Consider the following 9,687-nt stretch of genomic DNA (forward strand, 5'->3'; position numbering starts at 1 on the left):
TTTCTAAAGAGAGAAATAAACCCCCATTTCCCCATCCCCTCCCCTGTGCTCTTTAAGAACACGTTGAAAGGGACTGGCTTGCCGGGGAGGATGAAAGAGAGGCACTTTGGAAAGGCTGCTCCCACAAAGCCCAGGGAATATGAAAGGGCTGGCAGCAGCGAGGGAGCCGCAGGAGCAGTGTTTGATGCAGAGCAAGGGGCAGGCAGGTAGGAGGGCTGCACAGAACGGGAGCAAAGGAAGGGGCAGCAGCAGCAAAATCCACCCTGCGCCGTTTGCCAGGCTCTCCCCAGAGGAGATCTCCCCTGCAGACAGCCTGAAACAGAATTCACAGAGCTCTGAAGGTGCAGCTTGGGCACCAGCCAGGAACTGCATTGGGGGGGTCACCAGGAGCTCATCCAGCCGGGCCAGAGCTCCGTGGACTTCCTGGAACTGCAGCACTGGATGTTTTCATGCAGCACTTTGTGGTACCAGGGTCATAGACCTGGAGGCAGAGCGGTGCCTTTAGGGCTGGTGAGAATTGCACAGGGTCAAGGGAAGGAATTAGAACTGGAGGGAAGGACCCAAAGCACTTACAGAGCCAAGAGCTGCTTTAGAGCCGAGCACAACTCCCGTTCCTCTGGAAAAAGAGCAAAGCTGAAGCTTTAAATCACCCTCGGTGTGTCCAGCTCAGCCAGATCTCCCCCTGGAGTGCTCCTGGCTGCTGCTGCAGCCAGACCCAGAGGGTTTCTCCTGCTTTGCTGCTGGTTTTCCAAGGGATAGGGACGGTCCCAGGTGGATTCAGTGGCTGTTTGCAGGGGGCCAGCAAAACACGAATCCAAACCCACTGGATGTTTCTCCTAAAACTCACTGGAGCTGCCTCTGGCAACCTGAAATCTGCCCCCAGGAAATGCTGGCTGAGGAGACACAGTTTGCAGCCACAAGACAAAGAATTGCTGTGGCAGGGACTGAGGCAGAGCTGTGGGTGGAATGCAGCCCCCAGGCTGGGGAAGAGGAAGGCAAACAACCTGTAGATGTTACACTGAAGTTCAGGAAAACCTGGGAAGTTCCCAGAGGAACACTGAAAAGACGAGCCAAGGAATCACTGAAATGCTACCAATTAAAACCACAATTCCCAGAAACTGGAGGTTTCCAGGGATCTCAGAAGGGGAAAAGCAATCAGGCAGATCCAGACCCAGCCCAGCACTGATCCCTGGAAAGATGCTGAAGAGGTGACTCATCCACGTGCAGCCACTGGGATGAGGCTGTCATGGATTGTCACACAGAGACAGCAAAGGTTTCACTTCTCCTTCAGGCAGACACCTGTCCCACCTGGGGAAGCTTCCTTCTTGACTGGAGGAAGGATTTTGACCCTCTCCCACCTTGTTCCCATAAACCAATTATCAGACAGATGGAATTATGCAGAGGAGAAAAAGAGAAGGAAAAACAGGCTTAATTGGAAAGCTTCAGCTCCAGGAGATGCAGGTAGTTTGCTGCCTGCCCAAAAGGATTTATCTACAAGAATCTCACCAGGGTCTGTCCTGTCTCTAGGACTAATCAATATTTAATTAATTACTTGGACGATGAGAGAAGCAGGAGCTAATAAAATTTCTGCTTACGGTCGTGAATGCTTCGGACTGGAATCCAAATCCTTCAGAGCAGGTTGGAGAAATGATGTGAAATGGATAATACTGGGATTTACAAGAGCAAAACAGCAGTGCAGGGGAAGGAGGGCTGGGGTGCAAAGCTTGCCCTGTGAGAAAGGGGATGGGGCAGCAGCTCCTAATGGAGCAGAAGGGTTTTGGGCTCATATTGTCCCTTTAAATTAAATTGGCATTCTCCACAATTCTCTGCCTGTCCTGTGAGGGGAAGATACAGCCCCTTGCACTTGGAGACATAAAATTATCTCCCCATGTTGCTGAATTGAGTGAGTTTCCCTGCTTATTGCCAAGTGCATCTCCTCCAGCTGTGCCCTCTCGAAGGTCCAAGCAAACAGAGCAGAGTAAATCAGGATTTATCTGCTGAGCTTAGAGACAGGTTGAGTAATGATTACTCCTGAAATATGGAATTCATCTTTGGGGCTTAATGGGCTTGCAGTGGAGCTGCAGGAGCTGGTGCTGAGGGTTCTGAAGTGGCTGTGGCCAGGGAAGAGCATCCTTTATCCTGCAGAGTGATGAGAGCTGGTGCTGCTCCCCCGCCTCATCTGGTGCTTGCAGGTGCTGAAGGACAGAAGTGCTTTCACACAGAGCTGATAGAGGATTCTAATCCCTCTCCCCTCACTTTTCCAGTGAGAATGGCATTTGCTGAAGAGACCAGAACCTGAGGTGGCTCCAAGCTGTGCACATTGGTGCAACTTTCTGAGCAAACTCGGAAAAAATAACTTTCCCTGGGAAAACTTGCCATTGAATTGTTCTTGCTCTCACACCTGCTGTCAGAAAAGGCTTCCCTTTCCACCCTCCCCATGTCCTGTTTGTCCCAGTGCCATGACCTAATCACACACTGGGCACTGAACGTGTCCCAGCTGCACTCACAAAGCTTTGGATACAGCCCCCACAGCCCCGGGACAGGACAGGTCCATGGGGATCAGCCCCAGAGGAGGGAGGTGACACCTCCAGCTCTCCCAGGTCTCACCTGGCCTGAGGATGCTCAGGCACACAAGGCTTTCTCTGGGCCCTGCTGGTGTGACAGGCAAGCCCAAAGGAAGTCACAGCTTTCCAGTTTCCAGGAAACTGGGCAGAAAAAAAGAGGCTGTGGTTAACAGCTGGAATGTCGATCCCTGAAGTCCCAGCTGCAACGTTTCCTGCATTTCTCATTCCCCAGGGGAGGCGTTGCAGAGGATGCTGTGGGAACAGAGGATGCCCTTGGAGCTCTGGCTGTGCTGCTGATCCCAGCCCGTCCAGCAGAGGTGGTGGGGACAGCGAGGAGCCCTGTCCTGGTGGCTGTCATAGCCAGGACGGATGGGGGAGCACCACTGAGCCTCTGCAGGGTATCAGCCAAGCCAAGGAGAAATGGGAGCCTTCGAGGGGATGCCAGGCACATCAGGGGAGGGTGGGAAATAGCACCAATGTCACCGAGCAGCTCAGGGGGCACAGACACCCTTCCTCCTCTCCAGAGCCCAGCTCCTGCCACCAGGACCACGCCAGCTTTGGGAAAGCTGCTGGATGAGCCTGAGAAGGACTTTGTGACTGTGCCTCCTCCCTGCCCTTCAGCCAGGCTCCTGGGGGCTTTGTCACACAGCCCTCAGCAAGTGGCCTCCGTGCCCTCACATTCCTCTGGCTGCCGTGGTGCAGTGCAGAGAGAGCTCTGGGGGTTTAATTCTGAGATTAATAAATAATTATTCCACTTCCACGCTTCTCTTCCACAAAGGGAAGAAGCAAGGTGTAGGATTCCTGCTTTCTGAGGGGAAAAATTAAAAAAAAAAAAATTAAAAATGAAGAAATTAGATGCTGGCTCCCCTGGGAATGAGCTCCTTCCCAGTCACACAGAAACATCTCACAAAGGATTTGGGGCTGCTGCTCCTGGGGCAGCTGCTCTCTGCCATCCAGTTCCCTGCACTTGGTTCCCTCAGACTCCTCCAGACACAGCAAAAATAAGTGAACTCAAAGTCCCCGAGCCAGGAATAAATCATGACACGGGTGACACTTGTAATTGAGAGTTTCTTAATTGCTGTGTTTGATTAAAGAGAGCTGCCGGCTTTGTGCATAAAAGGCAGAGACTCCAGAAACCCAGGGTAGGAAGAAAAGAGGATAAGAAGATGATGGGAACAGAAAAACGCGAGATCAAGGAGAAGAAAGGCTCAGGAGAAATCTTGTTGGAGTACCAGAGATAAGGGAGACAAAAATAGAACGAGTGGTTTCACTTGTGACTACATCCATGTTTATTTCTGCCCTTTTGGGGCAGAAATACAGGGATTTGTGCTCTCCTGGTGTGAAATGCAGCAGCTATTTAGCACCACAAAGCCCCAGAGATAAAGGCAGCATATCAAAAAGAAGTAAAGAAGTAAAACCGCTGGGAAATTGCTTTTTTTGTTGTTGTTGAAATAAGCCCAGGGAAATAGGAAAGCCTTCCATTAGAACTTCGGTGGAGGCCAAAAAGCTCCAAAAAGCCAGGAGCTCACCCTGAGAGTGCCAGGTGTGGCTCCTGCCTCTGCAGCTCCTCCAAGGTCAGGGAGACATCCCTGTGCCTCTCAGGGCATGGGGGGGCTCTCCTGGCCCAGCCTGTCCTCCAGGGATGTTCCTGACCTCTGCAAGTGGCTCGGGGGAAATCCAAAATGTTCATCACAGGGACACAACCAGCACAGAGGACAGGACAAGAGGAATGGGGAAAGATTCCCTTTTCGGAGGGGAAATTCCGTCCTGAGGTGTTATTCCTTCCTGTGAGGCTTTCTGCCAGCCCAGGTGGGCAAAGCAGAGAGGATCCAGCTTCAGGAAGAGCACAGCCAGCCCAGGATATGTGCACTCTTCTCAGCCTTTGCTTTCCTCTGGTCCATCATTTTCCTCATTTCCAAAGGAATTTACAGAGCAGCAGCCTGCCTCTGTCCTGCTGGATGGGTGTGGATAGGAATGGATGCTTAAAGGCTGCAAGGCTGAGCCTGGCTCAGCTAAATCCTCCATCCTGTACAGGTTCTTTTCCAACCCAGCTGACTTTTTGTCTTTGTATGAACTCGTTAGCACCGACCTCATTGCCCCCAGGTGGAAGCTGGAGGTTTGGTGACACTGCAGGAATAAAATACTCAATTTCCTCCCTCTTCCATTGCTGTCCTGGCTCCAGCCAGCTCTGAGCAGGTCTGCTCTGAATGAAAATAATATCTGTGCTGTGGATTAGGGGAAAGAGAGGAGAAGGAGAAATCCTGGTGCCTGGGCCTTGGGCCACGCTGGGCAGGCCAGCTCTGACACTGGGGATTTCCACAAATAAATGCACAAACAGTTCCAGCTGCAGCCAAAACCTTCAGGAGCCCCCTGGGAGGCTGCCTTGCACTGACCGATGCAGGGGCTTTCTGTGTACTCTCAGTGCACTGCAAAATCTTCAGATGGGAGGAAATTTGACCCTAAGAAATCTTTGCCTTGAGCGTGAAGAGTGTAAAATTTGGGGTACTCTGTAAACAGCCTTTTTTTTGTCCCTTTAAAAAATATTCAAATACATAATGTGGTTTTAATGAAAAACAGCTCCCCAATAATCTGCAGCACAGGCTCATGAAATTTCCAAACTCGTTAATTTAGAGAATCATCACCAAAAAAAACCCTGGGGTTTGGTTATTTCTAGTGATTTCCTTTGTGAACAGAGAGTCAAACTGAGCTGCTTCCTTCCTACAGCTCCCAATTGCTTCCCACTGATGGATTTTTCCCCGCATCACTTGTGTCTGTCTCTCTTTAGGCTTTGACAAATGTGAGGGCTTCTGGCACAGACAAATGGTGCATCCCACCTCTGGAAGGCTGGAGAGCATCTTCATTTTGCTCCTCCTGTCACAGGTCCTCAGCCTCCCCTCCTGTGACAGCAGTGTCCCCGGGAGTTTCAGGGCTGGGTTTGCAGACCATGATCCTTCTGGGAAAGAGCGCAGTGCCCAGAAGCAGCTTCCTCCTGGCCTTTCCACACCTCAGGGGGCTTAAGAAGGATGGGCACAGACACTTTGGTGTGTCCTGTAGCGAGAGGGCAAGGGGGGAAGGCTTTAAACTCAGTGAGGGATGATTCAGACCAGATATGAGGATGGGGAGGCACAGGGTGCCCAGAGAGGTGGTGGCAGCCCCTGGATCCCTGGAAACATCCAAGGAGAGGCTGGACAGCCTGATCCAGGGGAAGGTGTCCCTGCCCTGAGCTTTCCCAGGTCCCAGAGCTATGGTGGCTCCAGGATTCCTGCAGTGCAGCAGCTGTCCCTCCCTGTGCCATCCACCCGGCTCTGTTTGCCCTCCCCAGACCTCTGGGTGATCTCTGCAGGGCTGGCACCCAGAGGAGGGGACAGAACAGTGGCAATTCTCCCCTTACAGCCCGGGCTGCACTGCTGGCTCCAGTTTCAGCATCTGGCCCCAAGGACAGCCCAGAGGCAGCTCAGGTGACAGCAGTGAGAGCAACAGGAACAAGGGAGCTACTGGGAAGCAATTCGAGAGGAGACAATGGCAGTGTTCAATTATGCAAAAGGTCATTGCCAAGGGGGAGCACGGAGCTCCCAGGCACGGCAGCACAAGGCATGGCCTGGAATTACAGCAAGGACAGCCAGGCTGGGATGGCTCCAGCTCCCAGCACACAGCCCGGGGCTGCGTGGGGACAGTGAGAGGCAGGGCTCTGTCACCATCAGCAGGAGGGGTCTCATGGCACTGACCCTTTTTGGGATGCTCTGCTGTGAACGAGCAGCCCAGGAGCCCTGAAGGATCCCCATCAAAGGCACTGGCAAAAGTGGGTTAAATATAAACCTAGAAAAATGCAGCTGAACAAAGCTCAGTGGCAGGGGTCACTGCCACTGCCCACGGGGGGACACACAGAGGGAAATCAAGGTGGGATTGGTTTAGAGGGATTTGCAGAGAGGCTGAAGGCACAGAAGGGTAAGGAAGACCCCCGTGCTGAGTGGAGCCCCTCACTGCCTGAAATCCTGATGGAGCTGAGCTGGGACCAGCTCCAGTCTTGGTCTCAGACTTGGACAGGGATTTCTGCCTAAATTAATTAACTGTGGGGATTAACTAGTGCTAATTCAGAGCCTTGGCAAGGGTCTGTTGGGCACAGAGGGTCTCTCTTCCCCAGGCAAGGAAGGATCTCTTAGTCCTGGGTGAGGAATCTCAGGCCCTGGGAGATGTCCTGGGTGAGGAATCTCAAGCCCTGGGAGATGTCCCTGCTCCAGAGGAGATCCCACTGCTGAGCAGGGAGAACTCCAGGAAGACTCCCCAGGCCCTCACATCTGTGGGATGAAGCAGCTGGACTGTGGACAAATGGCATCCCATGGGAAAAGCCAGCACGAGTCCCCTGGTACCCACAGCCGAAGGAGTTCTGGAAAAGCCCTGGCATTGGTGTGCTATTCCCATGATCCGTGTCCCAGGCTCCCACACCCCATTTCCCCCGGGCCACTCTCTGCTTTGGGGGATTCCTGGAGGAATTCCTGGCTCGGACCCAGCTGAAGCCTCCGCGTCCTTCAGAGCCAGGCTGCTCTGGTTTGAGGGTGCAGTGCAGAGCCCAGACACGGAGCTCCCTGGTGCTGCCCAGCCTTGCTCTTGGCTGCTCTGCTGCCCCAGACCCCCAGCCAGGAGCTGCACGCCCACACCTTGGGGGGATTTGATGGGAAAAAGCTGCCCGGGAGCAGGGAGGCTCCGTCAGCTGGAGCTGCACTCCTTGGAAAGTCATTCTGCACTGATGGATCTGCTGCCCGCCCAGGCTCTGAAAGAGCAGGGAGATAAATGGGACAGGCTGCGGGGAAGAGTTATGGGAATGATCCAGGAGCTGGAAAAGCTGGAAAGCGTGAGACATGGAGGCAGCCCTGCTGTGGAGATTATGGCAGCAAAGGTTAAGAGGCTGCTGAGCTGCTCCCCGTGCTTCCAGTGAGGACAGAGAATTCCTGAGGGGCAGGGATCTCAAATGCTCCTTGAGCTGGAGTTCAGGAGCTCACAAAGCCTTTGGACAGCGCTCCCCGGCCCAGGCTGGGACTGTTGGGGGGTCCTGTGCAGGGCCAGAACATTCCATGGTTGTTTGGAGAGGACTGGCTAGCACAGGCTGAGGAGAGCCAGCAATTAAGCAGCGTGGCTAATTGCAGGCTGCACTCCTGGGAGGTGTGTGAGCACTCAGAAATCCCGAAGGAATTCCAGCCCTGAGACCTCCCCGTGTCCCTCCTGCTGCCCCAGGGACCCCTCTCAGGGCACTTTGGGCCAGAACCAAAGCTGGAAGCTGCAAACAGCAGAAATGCTCCCTGGAGGAGGGATTTCCACGAGGGAATCCAGGGAATGGCACAGACAGCAGCATGGTGTGGGACAGGATCTCACGCCTGCTTCAGGAGCCTGGGGGGCCCTGGCGTGGGGCAGGAACCTGGGCAGAGCCAGGGGAAATTCCCTAACCAGCTTCTGGCTGTGCCCATCGTCCATTAAAATGGAGATAAAAACAAAAAAAAAGTCATTAGCAGTTTAGCAGAGGGTCAGAAAGCAGGTTATTGACTTGCTTTATCACAGCTCCAAAATCCTCCTAAGAATAGAGCACTTTGGATTAATTGGGGGGAAAATGGATTGGAAAGTTGCAATTAAGTTGATGTCATAATTTTTGGGGGGAAAAAAAACAGGTGTTCTGCTACAGCTGTAGTTCTCTCCCTGGCTTTAATTGGCATCCCAGTCCCAGCTGTCTGTATTGATAAAATACTGTCCATTAAAAAAAATGTATCATTAGCATTGCTTTAAAAGGTACAAACATTTTGAAGGGAAAAAAAAAATAATACTAAAACCCAGAAAAACTTCGACTTTTTTCTTTAACCTTTCAGAAGTTTGGGGTAATTGTCTCAGCTCCGTGCAGCAGTGAGGGAGATGAGCAGGATGCCTAATTGCACAGCCCCTGGAGGAGCTGGCAGTGCCCCTCAGCCACACCCAGGGACACCGGGGATGTCATTAGCAGGGTTTTAATTGAGTGTTCCATGGCTGCTCCAAGCCCCAGAGTCCAGCCTGGCCTTGGGCACTGCCAGGGATCCAGGGACAGCCTCCAGCACCCTGAGAAACCCATGTCACCCTCAGCACCCTCACAGGGAGGGGTTTTTTCAGCCTGGATAACTCTGCAGGGGCAGCACCTGGCCAGCACAAACAAATTGGAGTTTCTGACCAAGCAAGTTCCTGACAGCAGCAGAGTGCTCCAGAGGAAAGCAGGCTTTGCTCTCTGTGCCTCTGCCTGGCATTTGCCATCTGTGCTGGTACCAGGACAAGTCTTGGAGCTCCTCAGGGGTCCCTGGGGCTCAGGGGGTGCCACGGTGCTCAGCACAGAGGAACTCGGGGCACTGGGGGAAAAGGAAGGAAGAACTGAGTGTCTGCTCTTCTGATAATGTCTCTGCTTGATTACAGCCAAAAATCCTTCACTGCATTTAGATTAGAGGGGTGAATTTGGAAGTGTGGACCCTGATAACTTCAGGCTGGTAAAGGGCAATTCCCTTTGCTTGCCCTGAGCTTTCCCGAGGGCTTTTGCTGAAATTCCCCATCTCAGCAATGGCACCACTTCTTTTTGGGTGTTTATACCCTTCAAACCACTCTGCACTGGCTTCAGATTCTCCTTTGCCATCATTCACTTGAGCTTTTCATATTTAACTCCTTTAATCTTCCACCAATAAATCACTGCCTCCCAGCCCTTCATCATTCTCGGTGCTGTTCCCGAATCCCTTCGGGATGCTGACAGCCATCAGGCACTGAGGTAATTAATAGACGGCAGATCCCTGCCAGGGCCGAGCTGCACTCCTGGGAAGTGCAAAGGAAAGGGAAGGTCAGGCCTGGGTGCTGGATGGGGCAGCTAGGGCTGCCTGCAGAGCAGAAGCTGAGCAGTGAGAGAAGAGAAGGAAGGGCACGATCCCAGAGGGTGCAGATGTGGATATGGGCTCTCTGGGCCCATAAATCACACTCAGACCTGCCAGGCTGAGGGAGCACAGAGATCTTTTGGGGGGCAGCAGCTCTAACACCACTCAGACTGGACGCCTGACCAGACTTCCCCTTCCATAACCCATCCGTGCAGTGATTCCCCTTCTCCAAGGCACATCCACCTCTTCCTCCCCCAGAG

Source organism: Passer domesticus, chromosome 2 (genome assembly GCF_036417665.1).
Source record: "Passer domesticus isolate bPasDom1 chromosome 2, bPasDom1.hap1, whole genome shotgun sequence".
Lineage (NCBI taxonomy): Eukaryota > Metazoa > Chordata > Aves > Passeriformes > Passeridae > Passer > Passer domesticus.